Source organism: Rhinatrema bivittatum, chromosome 14, assembly GCF_901001135.1.
Source record: "Rhinatrema bivittatum chromosome 14, aRhiBiv1.1, whole genome shotgun sequence".
Lineage (NCBI taxonomy): Eukaryota > Metazoa > Chordata > Amphibia > Gymnophiona > Rhinatrematidae > Rhinatrema > Rhinatrema bivittatum.
In genome coordinates, this window is record NC_042628.1 from 45,562,318 (window position 1) to 45,575,304 (window position 12,987).

The 12,987-nt window shown below is 44.7% G+C and overlaps 1 protein-coding gene across 2 annotated transcripts in view; it reads left to right on the forward strand.

Moving 5' to 3' along the window:
* GLIS2 (GLIS family zinc finger 2) overlaps positions 1-12,987 on the forward strand; it is a 155,991-nt gene that overhangs the window by 115,865 nt on the left and 27,139 nt on the right. The gene's annotated exons all lie outside the window — the stretch shown is intronic.

Genomic DNA, 12,987 nt, shown 5'->3' on the forward strand with positions numbered 1-12,987 from the left:
GAGTTGCAGTTTTAATGAGAGTATAATACTCCTGGAGGAATTCTGTATTTTAAAATTCTGCAGACTTTTTTTGTTCTGATAGCACAATATAATCTGTCTGATTAATAACGAATTTAGAATTCAGTACAGAAAACCATCTTTTTTGTGTGTGTGTGCGCGCAGAATTTTCCCATCATAAGGCCTGGTCTCCCCATGCTCAATGACCCTTCCCAGCTCACTCCACCTTATGACTTGAGTACTTTCCCCATGCTTGATCTCTCCTTCCCTTGGGCCAATCCCCCCAATCCCATCCCTTTCCCCCCCACAAGCCTTTTCTCTCTTCCCCACCATGCTCAAACCACTCGCCTCATCTCCCTCTCTCCCATGCAGACCCTAAGCTCATTTTCTCTGCTCCCCCAGGCCCCTTCCCCCCCCCCCCCAGTTCTATCTCTTCCCACTGTCCAGTAAGACTCTCAGCTTTCTCCCCCTCCTGGGGTTGAACCCCCCTCCACTGTTCTCTCTGCTCTTCCCAGCAAGACCCCCAACCTTTTCTGTCTTTCCCTCACAGGGATTGAACTCCTCCCTAGCTCTCATTTTCAGCTCCCGAACCCCTTCTAACTTCTCTCCTCACCCCAACAAAGCCCTCTAGCTTTCTCTCCTGTCTGCTCCCCCCTAATTCTGAGGGTCAAATGCAGAATTCTGTGAAAGAGGAGAACTCTCTGGAAATCGTGTGTAACTGCAATGCAGAATTCCCCCATGAGCAGGGTAAGTCCTGGTTTGAAAAGTCTTCATTGCCTGCCTATTAAATTCCATGCTCAGCTTAAAGAAGCACAGTATCTCCAAGATTGCCTTTCTTTTTACTTTCCCTCGTGCCAGCTCCCATCAGCCCAGGAGGCATTCCTTGTGGTTCCGTTTGTTAAAGGCTTTCTGCTTTTCCATTCCATTTTTATGGAATTCCTTCCTTAAAGAAGCCCGTACCACAGAGGATTGTCTGGTCAAAACGTGTTTTTTTTTTTTTTTTTCCTTCAGGCTTTTGGTTAACCCTTTTTACAGCCAAATTGTATTCTGGATTCAATTTTTTCTCTAATCTGATTGCTAATTTAGTATATGAATTATTATACATTTTAACTGATGGTTTTGTATGCTTTTTACCTTATTTTTACAGTTTATTCCATAAGAAACGAGATTGCCGTGGTAACGTTTGACGTAATGTTTCTGCATGCAGGGGTAACCTGCATGTAGCAGTATTTACAACCTAACTTGCTGGGCAGACCAAATGACCTATTGGAGTCTGTCTCTGCCATCATGTTAGTATGTTACCTTAGGCTGTTTTGAGCTTCATACTGCTGCTTCTTCATTGTTTACGTGATGAATGCTGCATCTCGCCTTGGGCACCGTGTCTCATATTAAATGCTATGCTATGCCATAGGTACTAGTGATGGCGAGCCAGTGGCACAAGGGCCAGGCCCACTGGCACTGGAGAGGCACAACCCTCAACTGAGAATGAATAGCATGCCGGCCCTCACCAGCCCTGGGAACTCCAGGTGTTCGACTTTTTCATGGCACCTGAATTGAAGAAGGTTCTCTGTCCCTGCTATATGCATGCAGTGGGGCATAAGAAATCCTTCCATTGCGTGAATTCGAGGCAGTGTGGAGGTGCAGCTGCTGGCTGCGTCTGGGAGATCTCTGTAAATTTACGGGTCAGCTACTGCCATACATTTCTTTATTCACATGCTTCCATGTTTCCTTAGCTCTTTTCCCAAGGGTCTCCGACAGCCAGCACATCTGCTTCTCTTTCCTTTGCTTGCTTCAGTTTCTGTGCTGACAGAGCTACCGTTATCCAGAAGGAAACCCTGATGCACGTTATCCACATGGGAACCCTGTCCCGAACTGAGGCTATGTTTATAATCCAGAAAAGAACCAGCCCCCAAAACTGAAGATCTCATCATTATGAGAAATTTAGGAAAATAACTGACATGCTTTTTAATCAGGATTTTAAAAAGTTGATGTTGGTTTTTAGTTAGTAATAGGACATAAGAATAGTTACTTTTGTATTGAGTAAACTAATCATGACAATATGGCTTTTTAATCATATGTTTTATGAATTGAAAAACCACTGTGATTTCTTGAGAATGGTAATAATATCAAATTTTATTAAAATGTATTCAACAAGAAACCCTCCAGCAGTCACACCCTACCAACTGGGGTGTGATGTACAAAACTCATAGTAAAAGCTATGAAACCCTTCAGCATATTGAGTGTCTTCTCCTTACCAAGATGACAACGATACTGTATATAAATGACTTGTTATTTGTAAGGGAATACTTCTTCATAATGAAAATCTAGTATAGAAGGACCCCCCCCCCCATCATTACTGATGGTCTTCTCATGCTGTATGTCATGGATTTGCCTGCTGGGCAGCTTCACCCGCTATGACTCCTCCCTACCAGCAGAGGCCTCCAGTGAGCTCTGCTCCCAGCTACCAGAGCCACCTCCTCACTAACCACCTGACTTGCCAGTTCCTGCACTACTTAATCCAGCCTGTCCAATCCATTGATGCCTCTTCATTGAGTCACCTTAGATCCTTGACCTGGCCATCATGTTGTTGTTTTCTCGTCTTGCCCTGCGGCCTACCCAGGCCTCTCTGCCTTGCCTTATGGCCTTCGGGCCTGGTAGATTCTCCTAGCCAAGCGTGTGCCCTGTTGGGCTTCTCTGTTTATTGTTACCTGTCCTTGTCAGTTCTGTCCAGTCCTGTCTTGCACCATCTTGTCCAGTTCCTTATCTGTTTCCCAATCCTTGGCCTTGTCCCTGGTGCATCTTGTACTCTGTACCCAGTCCCCAGCCTAAGCCTGTATTTAGTCCAAAGCCTGAGCTTGTATCCAACCTTGTCTGGCTCCAACTGTTGCCACACCCTCAGTATCACCAGAATCTAAGGGCTCAACCTGTGAGGGAAGGGGTTGGCTAGGCAGAAGACCAGCACTTGTCCAGCCCTGCAGTCCTGTACTCCTCCTGTGGGGATATATCCTGATTCCATCTTGGCCCTCCATGACACTTTCATTCTTGATCATAGCTATACTAGGCAGTATTCCCCTTCAAGTGATGGGGACAAATTCTTGAGGATGGTCCCTTGTAGCAGTAGCACTGGGCATATCATTGTTTCTGTCCCATGACACTGTCCGGTTTTTCTCCGCCATATAAATTAGTGAGCTGACCTAGATGGTTTCTTCAGAAAGTGGCCTGATTTTCTCTAGCTCTTTATGGGGATGTTATGAAATGGATGGTTAATGTCTGAGGACGGAATACATTCCTGTAACCTATCTGCCATGGAGGAAGGACTGTAGATTAGGTGCCTGTCAGACCCAGATTTTTTTTTTCATTGGTTAGAACATAAGAACATAAGAAATTGCCATGCTGGGTCAGACCAAGGGTCCATCAAGCCCAGCATCCTGTTTCCAACAGAGGCCAAACCAGGCCACAAGAACCTGGCAATTACCCAAACACTAAGACGATCCCATGCCACTGATGCAATTAATAGCAGTGGCTATTCCCTAAGTAAACTTGATTAATAGCCGTTAATGGACTTTTCCTCCAAGAACTTATCCAAACCTTTTTTGAACACAGCTACACTAACTGCACTAACCACATCCTCTGGCAACAAATTCCAGAGCTTTATTGTGCGCTGAGTGAAAAATAATTTTCTCCGATTACTATTAAATGTGCTACTTGCTAACTTCATGGAATGCCCCCTAGTCCTTCTATTATTCGAAAGTGTAAATAACCGATTCACATCTACCCGTTCAAGACATCTCATGATCTTAAAGACCTCTATCATATCCCCCCCTCCAGGATAAACAGCCCTAACCTCTTCAGCCTTTCCTCATAGGGGAGCTGTTCCATCCCCTTTATCATTTTGGTTGCCCTTCTCTGTACCTTCTCCATCGCAACTATATCTTTTTTGAGATGCGGCGACCAGAATTGTACACAGTATTCCAGGTGCGGTCTCACCATGGAGTGATATAGAGGCATTATGACATTTTCCGTTTTATTAACCATTCCCTTCCTAATAATTGTTTGCTTTTTTGACTGCTGCAGCACACTGAGCCAACTATTTTAAAGTATTATCCACTATGATGCCTAGATCTTTTTCCGGGGTGGAGCATGTGTTTTAGAGCACTTATGAGCATGAAGCCCTTTGTTTAAAAAGATAGTAAATTTACTCCTAATGTGGCTGTTTCAAGCTGCTTGCTCTCATGACTGTCAAAAATACTTCATTCTTAGCTGCAGTTCTCCGATGTTGCCTCTAGAGGGAGCGCGTTACATTGTTAAGCTGTAATACATTCCTGCAGCTATGCAGACCAGATTGCCTTAATATGATCAGGAAATGATTGTCACAAAAATAAAATAATTGTACTGTGTTTGACTCTGACATATACTGGTAGGGACATAATCTTTGTCAGCCAGTCTCAGTTCAAGGATTTCTCAGCATGCCAACTCTTGCTTTCAGCCATACTATTCTGCTCTGCATTGTCCTTGCATGAAAACCTGTAATTACTATATTACATTTCATAAATACTGGAAACTATGCCTCCTCACCACTCTAGCTAATATAAACCATATGAGCGGCACGTGACAGTAGTGGGGTATACCTCGAATAGCTCAGGTGCACACACGCAGCATGGTCACGGCACTCACCACCAGCACTGCGGGGGCACCTCAGGCACCCCCGCAGTGCCTGAGGGGAGGGATGAGATGGCTCTCCCACCTCCCCCAAGGCACAGCACAGGTGAAATCAAGGGCCAAGAGGGGGGTCACCTTGGACTATGGTCGTTACGGTGGATTTAAAATGCTGCAGAAGGGGGAAAGCAGGGGTGGGGGTGAGAGTTCCCAGATGTGTGGATGACAGAGTCGGTGATTAATATTTCTAGGAAGCTGGCAACCCTGCCACAATCCCAGAAACCCCAGCATCTGCCTCCCGTGTTTCCCCCACCATTTGCCCTCTGGAGAAATGGGAGATGAGTGAATGGTGGGAGTGTGGCACACTCCCTCCACTTCAGGGTCCAGGGTTTTAGGTGCCGTAGGCTTGCACTCCCCTCCCACATTACACACAATTAAAAATTATGCATTTAAAATAACAGATTTTACATGAAAAAAGGACATTCATGGTCAGATCTGAGGTAAAAATATCACAGCATATATATGCATGCACTACTGCAGTGCCAGCCAGAAATCCCTGCAAAAAAAGATACTGGAAACCCATATGGTATTAAGCCTATTGTAAAGGCTTAGCCTTACGAAAGCCATTAATAAACTCCTATTAGGAAAACAGAACAAGCTATTATAGATTCATACACAAAACTGCATAAAGAATAAAGACATTATGAAATATAAATAGAAATGTGCAGACAAATCCTGACGCAAGAAGCCAGGCTGTATGCAATGCAACAATGGAAAGCCAGAAACCACCATCATTCCTCATAAAACAATAATAAAATCAAGAAATATAACAATCATAATAATAAACCTATACTAATAAAAAGAATAAATATTTTAAAACAGCTGACAAACAGAACATCATTCAAGAATTAAACTAAAAAATGTTTAAAAAGTTCTCAAAAAAACAATAAAATATTTCAAATCAGACACATCAAATTACACCCAACAATTAAACGAATAAAAATAAAAAATTCCCTGTTCTCTCATACATGGAATCTTTTTATTTTCTATCACCCTGAGATGTCGTGGATTAGAGGAGGGGGCGGCACAAATTTTATCTTCTCTTTCACAGACACATTTATACACTGCCTCACTCATACACACCCTCTCTCACATAAACAGGCTCTCTCTCCCACACATGCACAAGGGCATTCACTCACACTTTCTCTCACACATATTCATACATGTACACAGGCTGTCACACAAATCCTCTCTCTCTCTCCCTCACTCAACCACACATTGTCACATATGCATACAGGCTCGCTCTCACACATACACAGGTGCTCACTCATACTTCTCTCTCGCACAAACACACATGCACACAGGCTTTCGCTCACATCCTGTCTTACACACAGACTCATATGCATACAGACTAACACACTTTCTCTCTCACATACAAATTTCCAGGGTCGGATTTCCCATAAGGCCAATCTAGGCCATGGCCTAGGGCACAGTAGTCAGGGGGGCGTATATTCAGCAGAAATAACAATCAAACATTTACAAATTTTTCAATATTATTTTGAAAAGGCCATATAAAATGCTGTTTTTTAAATTTTACATCCATATACTTTAAATAAATTGAGTGGTACATTTACGTTGCCCATCTCTACAGTTTGCGCTGTCTTGCTCAGTCACAAGTGAAAAGCATTTGCTATTTCTCTCACACACTCAGCGTAAACCACGTGTTAAAGGAAAATTCCAGATTTGGCGTTACAATAGTGATTCATTACGCTCATATCGCTTGTCTTCTACATATCTACTGATAATAGGTACGTATAATATATCGTTACTACTTTTATATACTGTTGTTAACTCAGGGCTGAAAGCCATAAGTAGAAAAAGTTGACGGGTGTTCGCCAAATTATAAGGAGGCGGCGATTTTTATCACAAAACATGAAACAAACAACTTATGGCTTGTTTATGCAGCATCATTTAATGTGGTGTAATGTAAGTTTGACACAAAATGCAAAACATTTCAATAAAATTCTATGTCAATTTTATTTGCTGTTTTTGTATCTAGTAAGCCATCTGGGTGAATAATTTGAACTAACAAAAGAAGTAATTGTCGTACCTCTTATGGGTTATAAAGGCAGACATCTACATTTTGCGGGCAGGCCCAACCCGAACCCGCGGGCTGGGTTAAAAATATTTCGGGTCGGACAGAAGAACTTCCGTGGGGCGATGCGAGTCCTGCGGGCTGAAATTTTTTTTTACTGGTTTTGGTCTGTTTTATTTAGCTTCTGGGTTCACTCGTCGCAAGTTTAAATACGTTTCGAATAACTGGTAGGGATTACATATTAAATTGAAAATTATAAATCAACTTTTGAGGGGGGAGGGGGCGCAGAATTGTGCTTTGGCCTAGAGCATAGAAATGTGTAAATCCGGCCCTGCACATTTCTCTCTCTCACACACACACAGGCTCTTACTTTCACCCTGCACACACACACAAGACACAGGATTTCACTCAGTCTTATACACACACACACACACATGTATGCGCTCATGGCCTCCCTCTCTCTTTCTTGGGCTGCGGCCAGGATGCTCTTCGAGCCCCACTGGGCCTCTCTTCCAGCCACCGCAGGACAGGCTCTGTTGTGTCCAGGCTGCTTATCGAGCCTTCCAAGCCTCCTTTCTGGCTAGAGTGGGATGAACTCCGCTGTAGCCAGGCCTCTCTTCTGGCTGCGTGGGATGGACTTCGCCGCAGCCAGACTGCTGTTCAGGTCCCACTGGACCTCTGTTCCAGCCTTTGTGGGAATGGGCTTTGCTGCGGCTAGGTCACACTTCTGGGTTCCATAGGCACTTTCTCCTGGCTTGCCCCCTTCCTTCCTTTGCCTGTAGCTTGCCTCCTCTTCTCCACAACCCTCTCATTACTCTAGTGCATTCGCAATGACTGCAGGCTACACAGTCTGCTGCTTTTATGGTTCCCCAGGCTTTGCTCTGCCTACTGACTCCAGGGGAGAGGGGACAAGAAGTGAACCCCTACTGTTCTCTGGACTTATAAAAAGAGAAAATTGAGCCCAGGATGAAACTGGGGAGAGCCACTAACCCAAAGTAGCACAGCTCCAGATGGAATCTGCTTTCTCTTATGGAGCCAGCGCTGGTGCAAGGGTATTAGGTGTCATAGGCGAACCTTACAGCCTTGCACACACTCCTAGCCCCACCCTTACCACAATAAAATGTAAAATATGCATTTATAGTAACAGATTTTACATGAAAAAGAATATTCAGTGTTCTAAGGTAAAAATTTCACTTAAAACGTGTATTATTTACATGCCCTGCTGTGGTACCAACTGGAAAACTCTGGGGGAAAAAACCCCCAAAACATCTGCAGTCATATGGTATTGAGAATTTTGTAAAGCATGTCAGCACTCAGAAAGCTTTAAGTAAGCTTAATTACAATATAGTAAATCTCCCATATGAAAAGCGCACTAATTGCCAGCACTCAAACAGTTACAACCCTCTCTATGAAAATGCAACACTTCAAATATTACACCAGGCCCTAAAACATCAATACACCTGATATTAGGAAAACAGAACAAGCCAAGCTGTTACAGATGCCTATACAGAAACTACAGGCTAGCAAAATACCTCACCCCAGTCATACATGTAGAACAGATGGACCCTCACCAAATACAGAATAAAGAGACCAAAGTATAACTAGAAACACGCAGACAAAAAACTGAATTGGAAACTGTAACGACAGATTCCATATGCAGTGCAACAATTTAAAAACAGAAACATCACCATTCCTCATTAAACATCAAACAATAAAATCAAGATATGAACCATTAATCATAATAGTGAAACCATAATCATAAAGAATAAATATTTCAAAACAGCTGATGAAAAGAATATCCAGTAATTATTTTTTTTTTATTCCCAAATACCATTAAAAGCAGAATATAAACCAAATAAATATTTAAAAAACAGAAGACATCAAATAACACCAAATTATTAAAACTAATAAGGATAAAAAAAAAAAATCCCCTGGTCGCCTGTGAAGGTTTGCCACTTCCAGGAAGATCCACAGCTGCTCCAGACCACCAATGCTTCTTTTCCCAGTGGATCCCTTCTGTAAACTCAGCAGCAATTAACTCCTCCGACCCTGACGTGGGCCACCGGTACCTTTACAGGGCTTGCACAAGTGCTCTAAAGTACCCTGCAACAGGTCCATACCAGCTCACAGCAAAAATAAACGCAAAGCACAGTTTGTATCACCAAACAGTAGAGATGTGAATCGGTACCAGACTCGTTTCCAGTATTGGGTTCGTAGAACTGCGGAAAATCTTCGTTTCCCGCGATTCTGAACGCCTTTTTTTTTGGCTGTTCCGAGCCGAAACCCCCCCACCCGACCCTTTAAATTGAATTATTTAGAATTCCCCCCCCCCAAAACTTTTCCAAAGTATCTGGTGGTCCAACGGGGGTCCCGGGAGCTATCACCCGCTCTCGGGCCGTCGGCTGCCAGTAAACAAAATGGCGCTGATGGCCCTTTGCCCTTACCATGTGACAGGGGCTATCGGTGCCATTGGCTGGTCCCTATCACATGGTAGGCGCAATGGACGGCTGTCGCCAACTTAAAAAATGGCACGGGCCACCCATTGCTCCTACCATGTGATAGGGACCGGCCAATGGCACCAATAGCCCCTGTCACATGGTAAGGGCAAAGGGCCATCGGCGCCATTTTGTTTACTGGCAGCGGGAGATCGCTCCCGGGACCCCCGTTGGACCACCAGATACTTTAGAAAAGATTTTTTTTTGGGGGGGGGGATTGTAAATAATTCGATTTAAAGGGTCGGGTGGGTTTGGGGGTTGTTTTTCTGTGTGCCCTTTCTTCCCCCCCCAAATGATAAGAAAACCACACGAAAATTTCATGGGGTTTTCCTGTCGCTTTTGGGGAACCCCCGATACCTGACAGATGAGAAAATATCGTATGATATTTTCATCCGTCAGAAAAACGATTCACATGCCTACCAAACTAGAACTCCACAGTAAATCCCCAAACTCGCAGTTCATAGGGGAAACCCCTCTGCCTGGCCTCCTCAGCCAGCAAAACACTGCCCTGCCCAGCGGTAGCACAACTCTCCCCAACTCCCCTCAGTTGTGCTGCAGGTCACGCATGGTCTTCCCACTCCTTAAACACAAAACCACCACCTGATCACGGCTTAAACAAAAACAGTCAAAAAAAACTCCAGAGTAATCCTTCACTTACTCTGTCTCCATGTCTGCAGAGGCCTCCTCTTCCTCTGAAGAGCTTCTCTTCTCTTCCAGCTCCCCCTGGTCCGTAATCATTGGGACAGGTGTGTGCCTTTCCCTGATGCCCTGCCCAGCTGTGCAATCAAGCTCCTCCTGTCCCCATTGGCTCAGCTGGGAAGGGTAGTTTTTGTTCCACTCTCAGGCGGCTTCTGCTGTCTGAGGGGCAGTGGCGCATGCCCCTTTTTTTTTTTTTTTTTTTTTTTAAGCACGTGCACTGGAAGAGTAAGGCATTCCCGCCCTTAGCCAGCCATGAGCCTCGGGGTCCCGCTTGGGCAGATGGGAGCAACACCGAAGCCTCCCTGCCAGGGTTACTGCCCCATCCCCTTCCTCCCAAGCTCATGAAGTCGGCCGCCCCTTCTTCAGACATCCTGGGAGCAAGCCTGGCAGTGGCAATTCCCCCCCCATGCTTAAACTCATCTAAGAGCTCGGGAACCAGGGAAACCTCTGGACAGGCCAAGTCACAAATAGATCAAGTGACATTAGTTTAGGGGCACTTTGTGCGGCCACCTGCGGGATGCAGTGGCCACAATGGAATATAAATGGTCTTAATTGTCGAGAGGGAGGCTGCGGGGGGCCCCCCCCCCTCCCTCTCCCCTCTCCTGAGTTGCTTCGAGATGGCCTGAAATATGCCTTCTGCCATCTAGCTTTGCTCCGGGCTCTCCCTGGGGGGAATCAGGTCCGGGTTTTCCTCCCCTGAAACAGCCTGCACCTCATCACTATAGATAGGGTTATTACTATTCAGGTGCTGGCAGGTAGCGTTGTTTTCATATGAGAGCATTCTATATCGTAATTCAGTTTACTCAAAGATTTCTGAGGACCAAGTCTGGCACCCAACAAGCTTCTGCTGTCTGGCTCTACTCCGGACCCTCCCGGAGGTGATCCGGGCCGGGTTTTCCTCCCTTAAGACAGCCTGCACTTCATCACATCTCCATACCTGGGAACTTTTGATTTCAAGTCATCCTGAGATTGTCATGGATTAGTTCAGGGAGGGAGTGGTACAACTTTCTCCTCTCTCTCTCTCTCTCACATACACCCATATTCTCCAACACACACGTTCTCTCTCTCATTCAAGAAGAGGTCCCTGTCAGCCAGGCCATGCGGAGGAAAAGAAGAAGCTGCTGCCAAATAGCCCTTCTAAGTTATTCGGATAAGTTAGATAACTTTTAAGTTATATCTGGATAACTGGATATCTTTGAATATTGTGCCCAGGAAGCATAGTTTTCCTCATTGAATTTAATGGAAATGAATAAAATGAAATAAAATAAAAGAATTACATTAGGAACCAGGACAAATGAAATGAATAAAAAATGGTAAGTAAACAAACAAAAAAAAACAAAAACAAAACCAGTTTTTTTTTCTATGCTCATCCCTATTACAAACTGTAACAATGCATCTGCATTTCCAGTGATCTGGTTCTTTCCAATTTGTTGCATCTGTTATCAATAAATTACTATTTTTTCATGTTTGCTTTAAAGAATAATTACCCTTTGATCCCAAGTGTTGTCATAAGCTGACAGTGGCTTCTTCTCTTCGGCCATGCAGCCTGGTGGACAACGGCCTCCTTGGTCTTCAGGGAGGAGGGACCCAGCAGAGCCAAAGACTCCCTCAGAGGAATTGTTGGGGCTAAATTAGGGCTTAAAATAGAGAGAGGCAGAAACTGTGGCTGAGACTCGAGGAACGTACCTGGTGCTAACGGTGCCCCGACTGCAGGAAGCTCGCACAAGTTAGCCCCGTAGCCACGTGACTGGCCTGACCGGGGCACGGCCGAAGCCCTGATAGGCCAATCCGCTCTTAGAATCAACCAGGCCCTGCACGACTGGGTGTGCGTAACGCGCATTTGCATGGGGCGGCACATCCGGAGGGGTAGCAGCAGGGGAGATTGCAGGGCTGCGGGCGGAGCCCAACCTGCCGGCAACTGAAATGAGGAGAGGCCGCAGGCGCTGGAACCCCCCCCCCCCCCCCCCCCGTGACTGTGGGTTCCAGTACAGACAGGAGACTGCTCTCTTTTCTTCAGAAGGATGCCTACATGCACTTTGATGTGACTCTAGCATACTCTGCTGCACTTTTGCAGTTGTATCCAGGGCATTGAGCCTGCCAGGAGGTGGTGAATCAAGCTGGAGTCTTTCAGCAACAACAGGAGGGCCAGCCTGCCTGCATGTGGGGAGGGTGAGAGAGAGGAAGGAAGCCTGCCTGGGATATGTTTGTGTGTTTGTGTGAATGGGAGCCTGCCTGGGTAGTGTTTGTGTGAATGGGAGTGTGCCTGAGAAGTGTTTTGTGTGTATGTGTGAATGGGAGCCTACCTGGGATATGTTTGTGAGAATGGAAGCCTGTCTGGGATGCATTTCTGTTTGTGTGAAAGGGGACCTGCCTGGGATATGTTTGTGTATGTGTGAATGAGAGCCTGCGCTAGTTAGGTGTGTGTAAATGGGAGCCTGCTTTCTTTTTGTGTGTGTGAATGAGAGCCTGCTTGTGGTGTGTGTTTGTGTTTGTTTGTTTTCCCCTCCTCTCCCCCATTAATCCATGACAATCTCGGGGCATCTGGAAATAAAAAGTTTCCAGGTACGGAGAGAGGTATTTTATTTTATTCTTAGTTGTTTTAATTATTGCTTGGTGGTTTGATGTGTCTGCTGTTCTGAAATATTTTATTGGTGTTTGGGAAATTTTGGATATTCTATTTGTTAACTGGTTGAAATAGTTATTCTTTTTATGAATATGATTTTACTATTATGATCTTTTATATTTCTTGATTTTATTATTTAATGCTTTATGAAGAATGGTAATGTTTCTGTTTTTCATTGTTGCCCTGCATATAGAGGTTGGCTTGTTGTGGGTTCCAGTTCAATTCTTCTCTGCATGTTTCTATTTACACTTTCTGGTTTCTCTATTATTTATTTAGTCAGGGTCTGTCTGTGTTCTGCATGTGTGATTGAGATAAAGTATTTTGCTGTCGTGTAGTTTCTATGCAAGGATCTATAGCAATCTCATGTGTTTTGTTTTCCTAAAAGGAGGTGTATTGGTGTTCTAGGGCCTGATATAATATGT